The sequence below is a fragment of the Perca fluviatilis genome, chromosome 5 (assembly GCF_010015445.1).
Source record: "Perca fluviatilis chromosome 5, GENO_Pfluv_1.0, whole genome shotgun sequence".
NCBI classification, from domain to species: domain Eukaryota; kingdom Metazoa; phylum Chordata; class Actinopteri; order Perciformes; family Percidae; genus Perca; species Perca fluviatilis.
Window position 1 is genome coordinate 24,660,793 of NC_053116.1, and position 11,761 is coordinate 24,672,553.

Here is an 11,761-nt window from a genome sequence, read left to right on the forward strand (position 1 = left end):
TTTGTAAACCAGGAAAAGATATGGTATTTTTTTCCCCAAAGAAAAGGCTCTAATTACCAAAATTTCCCTCAACCAGCTGCCTGAGTACATCGCTGTGTTTATAATTTGGGAGGCTGGAACACAGCATGTCTCAGCTTTCATGATAGGTCAGCCTCCCTCTGCATAATGAAGCCAGATCAAACAGGAGAGCAGTCTGGCACTAGGAAGGCTACAGATGTCACACTCACACCGTGCAGTGTTCCTCCACAACTCTGAAGGGCCTGTGGGTCGTTTGATTAAGCTCATTAATAAAAATTTATTTTCTGTTTTCATTTAATGTATGTATACTTTTTTTAAAAAAAAAAAATTTTTTTTTTTTTTTTAAGAAAGGAAGAATAGCTGTGAAACAACACTTTCACACTGCATGGAGATTACTGATGAGTGAACCTGTTCAGATATTTCATGAAAAATGTCCGCACACTAGTCCAAAACTATCTCCAAGTCATGGTGTAGAGTAGAGCTCAATATGAACAATATTGAAACTTTGTTTATGTAGCACATTTCATTAGAGCTGGGAAATTATTTAATTTTATTATATATTGACGTTCGGTATGATCATATAATGTTATTGATTTATAAAATTCTGGTTTTCTGTGTTTCCAGAGAAATCATGATAAAAGCAAATATTAGGATGCTAGCACATTAAACTAAACTGTTGAACAAAGTAGATATTATTCCTGCTAAACATTAACATTAGCATTATCATTGTGAGCATGTTGGCATGCTGATGTTAGCATTTAGCTCAAAGCACAACTATGTCTTAAAAGTCTTACAGAGCCGCTTGTATGGCTGAAGACTCTTAAGCTGTGTTGTGTTTACACTACGAGCATTAAAGCGACAGGCTACAAGTCATTTGCAATGGAAGCCGGTGACACGAAGCTACAAACTGAGGCCCGACACTGACATGGCATGACGCAATAAAAATCAAAGTTGAGCTGTCCTAATGGTGAGTCTGCGACAACGTAGCTGGCCACACTGGCATTTTGAGCTTTTTAGACCTGTAGTGTTGTTTAATTGTAAAGTGTTGATACTATAATGCCCTTCAGCCCTACATTTCATACAGAAGCTCATTTCATACACTGTAGAAAGCAATAAAAATGATTCAAATTCAGAGTCCATTCTTTTACCTTAACATCCATCTCTAATCTGTGCTAATTTCTCTGCTAAATATCAGTTCTCCTGAACAATCGTTCACCTGAGCAAATCAGATCTGCAATCTGTATGAATGTCATCCTCCTACGTTGCAGCTGTCAGAAAAATGTATCAGTAAATCACAAGCAAACTTAAGAAGAATCCTAATGGATCAGTGTCAGAGACTTAGTCCGCTCATTTCACACACATCATGATCGCGAGGCCAATCAATTCTTTCATTTGGGTCACTTTGTGATTCAATCACTCCTGCTCCACATCAGTTCTGGTCTCCGGACACCTAATCATTTGTGCGAGGGAGATGATGGAGACTGAGAAGTGTGAGGTGCTGCTGCTGCTTAGACTCAACATTCCTGTAACAGTCACTGACTTCAAACAGACTCCCATTAAAGGTCTTTCTCCACAAAAATCATCTGGGGCCTTTTGGTTTTTGAGCCTCAAAGAGCAAACATCAAGGAAAGTCTTTGTTGAGTATGACAACATCAGGATGGGTGATGCTCTGAAAACAACGTGCAGGATTGAAGGCCTCCAAAAATAGGTGCATTACATAAGTTTGCTTATCTTTACTTAAATAAGACAGAAATACATTTTATTTATACTTCAGAAGTGTATGGCCAAAATTAAAACAATGTCAGACTAGATTTGGGAAAGTGCTTATATTATGATGGTTATTAACCTTTTCGAGTTGAAACCCCCCAGAATAATCAGGTTGGTGTTCGCGTGGTCACTGTGTGTGTGTGTGTGTGTGTGTGTGTGTGTGTGTGTGTGTGTGTGTGTGTGTGTGTGTGGTGTGTGTGTGTGTGTGTGTGTGAAGTTTAAATGTGTTTCTGTCCTGATGAAAACCAGTTGCGCTTACAACTAACTAAAGGTCACAGCAGTCCCAAACTACCAATGATGGCAATTGTATAAGACATCAAGAGACAGAAGTCAAGGTAATATTGACAGAAAAACAGGGGAAACTTTGCAACCCATTCTCACCGTTCATCCACACTGTTAAAATGAACACTACTATGTTAAAAGGCCCTAAGAACCTCTTTAACTAAAATAATTATAATAATAAATTTGGTTATTTCTCATCATTTTCGTCTGTGCTCTTCTCACTATTTAGAAGTGGGCAGGGCACTGTTGAAAAGAGGTGATGTCACAAATGTGCATGCACCAATCAGAATTGAGCAACATAAGAATCAGAATAACAATGTGATGACAGTTGCTGTGGCATTCTTTGCTCAGGTTGCCAGGGAGATGCCGCTGTCAGTCAAATCAGATCAACCCACACAGTTCTCCTCGTCCAAGTAAATTTGCAGACTGGAAAATCAGAACAATGAGCTGAAAGACTGTAGCGATGAGGGGAGCTGCAGAGTCCAATCATTCTGTATGGGTTTTTCACCATGAGTGATCCCTTTTATATCACAGAGCCATTGCTATTACAAAAAAAATAATGTTTTATAGCTGCTTTAAAATTTCAAACCAAGGTCAGGGGTTTTAATCTACTCCATGTTAACCAGCTACATCATGAAACATTTGCATTGGGGAACACCTTGACCCTCCCAAAAACAGGAACAACATCATGTTAATCTTAAATTATTTAATGTTAATTCAATTGTGCAGGATGGTGGAGACACTGACATGAACACCTGCAATATATAATTCAATAAATTGCAATAGTCTGTGTTTTTAAAGCTTCTACAGTATGATTTCATCTTGACAGGTGTTGATCCTTTTACTCTTAAGCTCATAGTATTGTTATACTGTACTTCACCTTACAAGTTACCATTGAGGTGAATCATCTCTGTGACAGTTTAAATAATTTATAAGCTTCGCAAATGTTCAGAACATGAATTATTTCCAAAACATTCATTACAGCATGTTCTGTCTGGAATATGCTATACCCTGCTTCTGCTCATGTTCCAATTACAGTCTACATTTGAAATTAAAAATCTTGATTTCTATCCAAAAACATTTTTCAGTGTCACTGTTGTCTGTTTGTGCCAAGGGCAAAGCCAAGATTTTTGAAATTCTATTGCAACACTACCCCCCTCAAAATTTGGACCAGACATAGAAACATTCCTACATACCTAACCCTACATGAAGATCTAAATTCTCTTTCTTCACTGCCAGAAATGAAATGAGAAATATGAACTTTTATTTAATTTTTCCTTCTGAAGGCTTTTACTGGCAATTTATTAGGATTAGCCTTTGCGTCTGACACTCCTACACCCACTGGTCCCCATTAAAATACAGAGGACTTGACCTGATCATCTTAGCTGCTGGTGGCACACAAGATCCACCAACATTTAGCAAGTTTACCTGCATAAACCCTGCAATTCATTCAGTATGGGAGGGAGCCATGAGTCATTTACATCTCCTGGCTGTCTGTCACAACATAGAAGAGTGTACAGATGGTCCAACAAATACGAGACGTCTGTAAACTTGTATTTTTCTGCAGCAAAGTACTTGACTCCACATTGCAAACATTTTTCACCACATCGCTCTTTGATTTATTGTCTTTGTGGGTGACAAGCAAAGATGATAAATCTAATGTCTATGATGTACGGTATGTATCTCTGACTGTCAAGAAGAACAGATTGTATCAAATCAAATGAATACGCTTTGTTTCCATAAGAAGTGTTGCCTATTCAAGCGTGTTACAAAACACTGCAGGCATCATAAAGATAAGCTGTCTCGCTGATCAGTTAAAATCTAAGACACAGATATGCACGATTCAGCCTAGTTCTTCAGCAGATTCAGCCTATTTGAGATCAACTGCAAGATTTTGAAACTGCACTCACTGAAGAGCAAAGAAGTCTCAAACTGCAGAACGTCAACAAAAGGAAGCAAAATGCCGACAACGTGATGCCCCAAACACTCATTGTCTGCAGCGGGGTAGCTCAGATAAATTGCTAGATAGTAACAGGCATGATGGCTGATCATCTAGGGCAGAATGATGCCCATGATGCACCATTTACCTCAGCCAGCCTGTGCCTATTTGTCTTCATGCTGTCTCTCAAACAAAGAGTCTGTCAATTTAGGCCCCGGAAATTGATGCTTCTTGGGGCGGGCGCTAGTTGCCCAAAGGCCCATTCTTCATCAGCAGGTGGGCAGCAGAAATCTGTCAAATATAGCATCTCAAAAATATGTCACAGCAGAGCAGGGAAAACACAGCTTGTGGATTCCTCTCGCTCCTCAAACACAGTATGCTTTTAGGAAATTGTGCATGTGCTAACAGTGTCAACCGTTTGCCTTTGTTCCAGAGTGTATTGGAGAAAAAAAGTTTGGTATACCGTGGCACAGCGTCATCAGCACCTCCTTTGGTCGCAATATCAAAGCTTTGCAAGAAAAGGTTGCAAGTTTTGGAATTACTGTATTTCACAGTGGTTTTAAACATAACCTAAATATATAACCAGTAATCTCCATTCTAACCCTGCCTAAATGTAGGTAGGAAACCATTTTTAAATAATAACTCACTAAGGTTTTTTGAGCTCTCATCAGCACAATGAGGAAGCTACCTCCCCCTCACTGTGGAAGCCGCTGATTGCTCAATTTTACAGCTTTTAGATCAACTGTGATTCAGCACTAATGATTTGTTACTGGTAAACAGACTGGTAGTTACTGTATGAATGAATGAGGAACGAATGAGGGGAAACTAATGGGTTACAAAAACAAAGTAGTGATAGTAGCAGTAGTAGTAGCAGTAGTAGCAGTAGTACAGAAGAATAGATTATGTGTAATCTGCTGCAGAGAGGAGCACACAGATAAATGTGCTTATTGTGATACCCAGTGTTCTTCCTTTGCCAGAACGTCTTTTGAGACTACATAATTCACATAAATGAGCACAGCATGCCCTAAACTGTACTCCTGTTAATTAGACTATTCATTAATTTGGAGATTTAAAGAGATATTACTTTCGCTCAGAAACAAAGACAGTTTTCTTCAACCAAACCATCTGTCTGTTTTCAGGACGTTTGAAGAGATAATTCTCATTGACTGCAAGTATGGATCCAAGTCTCCTTATTTTGTGTGTAAAAGTATCCTTGTAGTTTTACAGGCATTTAACTGACAGGTTGGTCGCTCTAATGAATTACTGGCACTTTCTGGAGGTTAATTCCTTCCTGGATTGCAATACTGGTTGGCCCACCACTTTGGTCCAGACTGAAATATCTACTGGACTATTGGAGGCATTGTCATGACATTTTGCAAGGACATTCATGTTCCCGGTAAGGATGCATTCTGCTGATTTTAGTTATCCCTTGACGTTTTTCAGTGAAATGTCTTTGCAACTACTGAATGGATTGCCATGACATTTGTTACAAACATCCACAGTGCCCAGAGGACATATCCTAAAAACGTTGATGATCCCTTGACTTTCCATCTACATTAGCGCCACCAGCAGGTCAGAATTTTAATTTGTCCAATACTTTTTATCACCTATACCTGCAAAACTAATGACATTACCATCAGCCTCAGCTGTACTTTGTGTTAAGTAATTCATTAAATTAGTGTAATTAATGCTACACTGAGATGTTGAACGTTATATCTGTTAAACGGTACAGTACAGCCACGCAGAGCCGGTAGCATGGTTGTAGACTCAATATAATATTGTACGATGTTCTTACTGCTCAAATTACTAGGATTTCTAATCCAACTCTCTACATTTACAATTAATGAGCACAGTGTATACCAAGACTGTCATGGTTACCACGACTACTAGTGTGAACAGCTATACATTTTCACATGTTAATATCTAAAGCAGCTACTGTTGCTAAAAGACAATAGAACGCACTACCACATAAAAAGTATTACATGAGCTGTATACATCTTGTTGAATTACTGTATATCCACTGACATGCACAGAAGCCACCCACCCCCAGCCAATCACTCAATGAGCCTTGCAATTTTATCATGCAGCCCCTCCACATCTCAGCTGTATAACCAGGGCCTCCCTTCTAATGGAATATAGCCAGTCCATCAATCCTTGCTGGGCAGAAGCTGGCTCTGGGAAACCAGGTACAGGACTGTGGGGGTTGGGGAAGTGGGTTTGGCAAGATGTCCTTGTTCAGGGGAAACCACATGCACACATTCTCCGAACCTTTGGCACTCAGCAGTCTTGGGAGCAGATTGCGTAGCACGACTGTTAAGTCTGCTGCAAATCACGTCACATCACAACAGAGATAAATGATACGACTAATGAACCAATGAGGCTGCAAGTTCATCCTCCCAAAGAGAAAGCAAGCCCATAGGAAGTTATCTGCATCGACATAGTACAAGCACTCTCTCATGGGAATCGTCTGCACTAGACAGCAGGGGATATTACAGGGGTTAGTATACAGTAGTTCTACACTTCAGCATCTAAAGCACAAAGCTCCCTTTTTAAGCTGATATGAAAAGACAGATTATATGATTGCAAATTTATCTGTGTCTGCTTCATTATCACTTGGAGATGGAGAAGGTGGCAAATGTGCATATCAAAATTATTAGGGGGGGGGGGTGTCATTGTAAAGTTAATCCTCTCTGATTAAAACAAATCAGGCAGTGAAATCTCTCAAAATGAGCTGTCAGAATGCATCGTTTGATTTATGAGATGAATATCTTAAATATTAATCAGTTTACACGAGTGGAAGAGCCAACCTCCTCCATTCTCCACCACAAAGTAATCTTACATCCATTTGCTACAGTAAAGGGGTCATGTCAGGATATGTAACAAGGCATGAGAACATTACATTAAAAGGTCAAAAGAAAATTTTGAATTTTTTGCTATCAGAAAACTGAATTATTTTTAGAACAATCACTGTACAGACACTTGTGTGGGTGACACTGATTGTGAGACACGTTGATGTTAAAACTGAACCACAGAGTGGAATCAGAACCTCCTTGGCTTGGCCTCGACAGAATCTGAAGATTACGAGCTTTACTGATTACATAACATCATATAGGTAGTGCTGTTATCGTGTCCACTGCCTGCGTGTTTTAGCGGCCCAGTAATCATCATGACTTTAGCTGGACGGAGTAAGTAAGAACAAGGAAGTGCCTCCAGTAAATGTTCATTGTCCAGGTTTTCTCGTTAATTATGAAAAACACAATACAATGCATTTAATACATTTAGAGAATTTTTTATTTTTTTATTTCACTCCACTTCCCTCTATGCAATTCTACAGGCCTTTACTTTCACAGTCAAAAATAGGAAAACAAAACATAGCTTCCCTCTTTAGCCCAATGACAGGAAAATGACAGGCACCATACTGTGCCTGCGCCACAGTTCATTTGACCAAAGAGTGTCACCACTAACGATGGTTAACACAGAGACACCAGGCGTGCCTGTTTAAAATACAGTTACCATGGGAACCCTAGCCTAACATTGTCTGTCAAGCTTATCACAATAAGACAGAAAAAGACAAAAGAGAGCGCGAGACCAGCCTGTAGAAATGATTTTGCTAGATTAAATACACACTCATAACATAGAAGAAGAGGTGAACAATCACATGGTGGCACTGAAGAATGCGACAATTCATGTAGAGGTGGGTGCACTGAAGTGAGACGGTGGTGGTGGGTGGAAGACAATGACCAACAATAGGATGCTAGCTTCTAGTCTGCTTTAAAATGGTTTGACATGAACACAAAGGGTCGGTAAAAAAAAAAGAAAAAAATCAATGTGGATGTCAGTGGAGGGACAGATTATTATTAAGCATATTTAGTCGTACACCCTTTGGGGAGGATCATTTGTTGCTCACAAATCTGGTCAGACTGTTCAAATCAAATATGCAATATGTGATATACCATATAGCTGTCAAAATAAAAATGGTGGCGTGGCCGTGTTGGATCAGTGAGTAGAGCAGGCGTACAAATACTTGGAGGTTTATGTCTTGACGCAGAGATCCAGGGTTCGAATCTGACCTGTGACGATTTCCTGCATGTCTTCCCCCCTCTCTCTCTCCCCCTTTTCTCACCTAGCTGTCCTATCAAATAAAAGCGGGAAAAAAAGCCCAAAAAATAATCTTAAAAAAAAGAAATGGTGGGATGGATTGTCTATCATGAGAGAGATCATTCAAGTGACCTTTACTACACTGTAAATGATCACAATATAGTATCTATTGAGGCTATGTAATGTGATATTATGCCATAAATCTTCAAATGCGGGGCTTATAAATGGAGAAAAATCTAGTCACCACATGTGCTCATAATTTTAAAACCATTACTGGTATTTGGAAAAACAAGCAGGGAGAATGCAAAGTTTTACAACATCAACATAAAGTGCTGAATGCAGAAACTGCTAAGTTATTAATCAACTTCTTTACTTTAACAGGGTTTGTCTACATTGTTTTACAATTGGTGTCTATGGGATGATTGTTACATTTGTACACATCTACTTATCATATCACTTTCATTCATTCAGTCATTAATTTTAATTTCAGAAAATGTCTTGCTGAGTTAGGCATTGCATCCCATAACACACTGCATCAAATGCAGTTATCTTTAATATGCCTTTGAAAGCTCCTCTCACTTCTAAGCAACGTGGGTTTATCTTGTGGAGAATTCCAATTTGGCTGTGAACAGACTACTGGCCTTGCTTCAATGAGCTATTACAAATCGATCACAGGATGACTTTAAATAGGACTCGAGGGAGAATTCTATCAAAGTGTGCAACCTTAAACAAGCAAGCACGCTGACTTTACCTGCAAAGAAACGCACACACAAAAGTGCATCCTGCAGCAGTACAACCTGTGACCTAACCTTTACCCTTATGGCACGTGCGTCCATGACAGATTGCACAGATATTACACATTGACCGGAAAGTAATGGAGTCACCGCCTGTGAACGCCATGTGTACATATAACCTTGCTAGTCCCTTCCTTACTTAACTGAAAAGTTTGCTTGACTGTCATCTTACCTGTCATAGATAAAAGCAAATTGCTCTGTGGAAAATGTAGCATGTAATTGCATTATTGCATTACCTGCACTGAGACTCCTTGAACCACCTTGACAAGCCTAGAAAACAGCTATTCAATTTTTTTTTTTTCCTGTAGATGTTTAACACAACATGCATCCACACAAAGATGCTTTGCCCTTTGATGTGAATGAGCAAAGGGGCATAACAGAGGGGCACGACTGCTTATAGTTGCACTATTGTAATGTGCACCAGGGAGGCTGCAAGTGCTGCAGGTGAAAGAAAGGAAATGAGACTGGAAGACGCATGAAGGGACAGAAGCACAGATGGCCAGATGGATGGATTTTAGATCATATGTTCCCCCTCCTTGACTCTGCCTTCACAACTAGAGTCTGTAGTCTGTAGCCTGCAGTGTGGCTGCAAAGGAGCCAGATACACAAGGACTGACAGTCTGTGTGAGTAGGATGAGGTTGAACAGAATGATGCATTACTGATAATGGTAACTTTTACCATCTGACTTATCCAGAGGTGTTGAAATAAAACTTGTTGAAAACCACAATTATGTATTTTTGTTATTATTGCACTTCACTTGTTAGTACACTCTCTTTGTTGTCTCATTCTTTGCAAAACTTTTTGCAAAAAAAAGTTATTTTTACTTCTGTCCCAAAAAGAAGTATGCTTTATAGGGTTATGTTTTTTTTTTGTTTTTTTGCAGATTGCTGTATCTGCTATAACTGATAATCTAATATGAAATTCATTTAGTTTATAGTTTACCCAATATCTATTTTTAATTCAAATTGTCATTTTAGGAATAGCCTACATTGTCCAATATGTATATAGGACAGAGGATCACGTATTTTGAGAATACAATTCAGAGAGAGAAACACATTCTATGTGGTTTACAGCTAAAATACAGTTTTGACGTGCAGCTTTTAAAATTGAGGATATTTCAAACCCCTATTTCCTAATCAACATATTTATTTTAAAAAAAGGAAAACAATCTGATAAGCTGGACCAAGAACTAGTGTGTCCCTTTTCTTAAATGTTGTTTCTTAAAAAATATAATACAAAAACAAAAAAATTTATTTTCAGAGCATTTCCAGTTTAATAGCCCACTTTCTCACATTGCAGTTCACATAGGATTCACGAGACCTTCCGATTTCCGAGGCGCCCACGCCTGCCCCCTCTGCCACACCCGCGACAACACACCGTCTTCAATTAGCTCATTATCTTGAGCATCAGCTGTTAGCCTATAGCTCCACATAGAGAACAATCCTTACACACTGGCATGTCCAAGAATAGCTCTGAACAATCGTATATGGGTTGGATGTTTGCAGAAACAGGGCTGATCAGGCGATATGGGATTCAGTAGACGATAATAAGGTGCACCTGCTGACTCCTTCTGCCTACTGGGCCTTGATTTGAATGGAATAAAGGATGCCCTGGTTCTATGCAGTTTATTAAACCAGCCCGCCGACCATATTGGTCGGATTAAAGCTCTATGGCAACACCCTCCCCATCCGTCCATGAAGCACAAAGCGGTGTCTTTGCAGAGCATGCAGAGCACGGTTTGGTATTAAAGCTTGTCACCGGTACTGTTCCCCGTGCCTTGCCTACAATGTCAAACAACCGGCAAATGCAGCATGCACCTGTTCACCGTATCAGACAAACAAATAGGCTACAACGCAGAGCCTACCTGTCCTGTCAGGTCCGGGTGTCAAGCTTCAATCCAGATTGTGATCATTGAGATCGCAGAAAATTGGAATACGGACGCCACCGCCCCGGAGCGCCTTTCCTCTGCCACGGGAGGTGTAGCCCTGCAGGCTGGGACAGCAGACAGGCACAAGCCGGCAGAGATGCTTACGGACGGGAACAGCTAGGAAGAGAGTAGAGGGGCGTTTTCACCGTATAAGCGAGGGAACTCCTAACGTTGTGCGTGATATGTGAGGACCGCTCCGCTTATGACACGCAGCGCCTTACCACTTGCTTTACTGATTTTCGGGTCATCTTTTCCCACCGTAACCTAAAGCACAATGCTGAGGGGTTTTGGCATCCCTCGTAAAAAATAAATAAATAAATAATAATTAATAAAACATTCTCTAACGCACATAGAGTCTTATAGCCTAGTTTCATTGTGAGCTAAACACATTTAGACCTGCTTATAATTAGGCCTATTGTCATTTATCTAAGACATAATCTGAGAATTTGAATATCCTAGATTTAATAAATGTCGACTCTTGAATGAGTTTTCTGCATTCGTAAGAAGGATTCCAATCGTATATTCAAATTCAATAGGTCTACCCCACCTCTTTAAAATAAAGAGGGGAGGACACCTACTGGGCTGCTACTCCAGAGCTTTTAGCAAAGTAGGCTACAGCACTGCAGATTCTCCGTGTCAGAGCACCCTCAAATGCCATTTATATGCCCCTGTCAATTAAACGCCCAATGCAATGTGCATTTGGCATTATTTCCAAATCAATGCTCTTGGCTTTGCATAAACTAATGGAAAGGGTTATTGATATTTGTTGACATGGGGATAGATTTACGCCCAATTTACAATTACTCTTTTGTCCTGCTTTGATCAATAGCAATAAAGCATATTGTTAAAGGGATGTAGCCTATATTATATGTGAGATCAGTAGGCTATATGATAAAAGTCCACTTTATGTTCCATTATGCCAGAAAAGAGCTCCT

The 11,761-nt window shown here is 39.7% G+C and overlaps 1 protein-coding gene across 7 annotated transcripts in view; it reads right to left on the bottom strand.

The window, feature by feature from the left end:
- The window catches only part of si:dkey-178k16.1 (band 4.1-like protein 1), a 37,028-nt gene extending 26,022 nt beyond the window's left edge, over positions 1-11,006 (bottom strand). For 5 of the 7 annotated variants that reach the window (XM_039800285.1, XM_039800284.1, XM_039800282.1 and 2 more), the window contains exon 1: positions 10,764-11,006. The gene's annotated coding sequence lies outside the window, so the exon portion shown is untranslated. The remainder of the gene's footprint in view (positions 1-10,763) is intronic. The other 2 variants (XM_039800283.1, XM_039800280.1) reach the window with 1 other exon arrangement.
- Between the last annotated feature and the right edge of the window lie 755 nt (positions 11,007-11,761).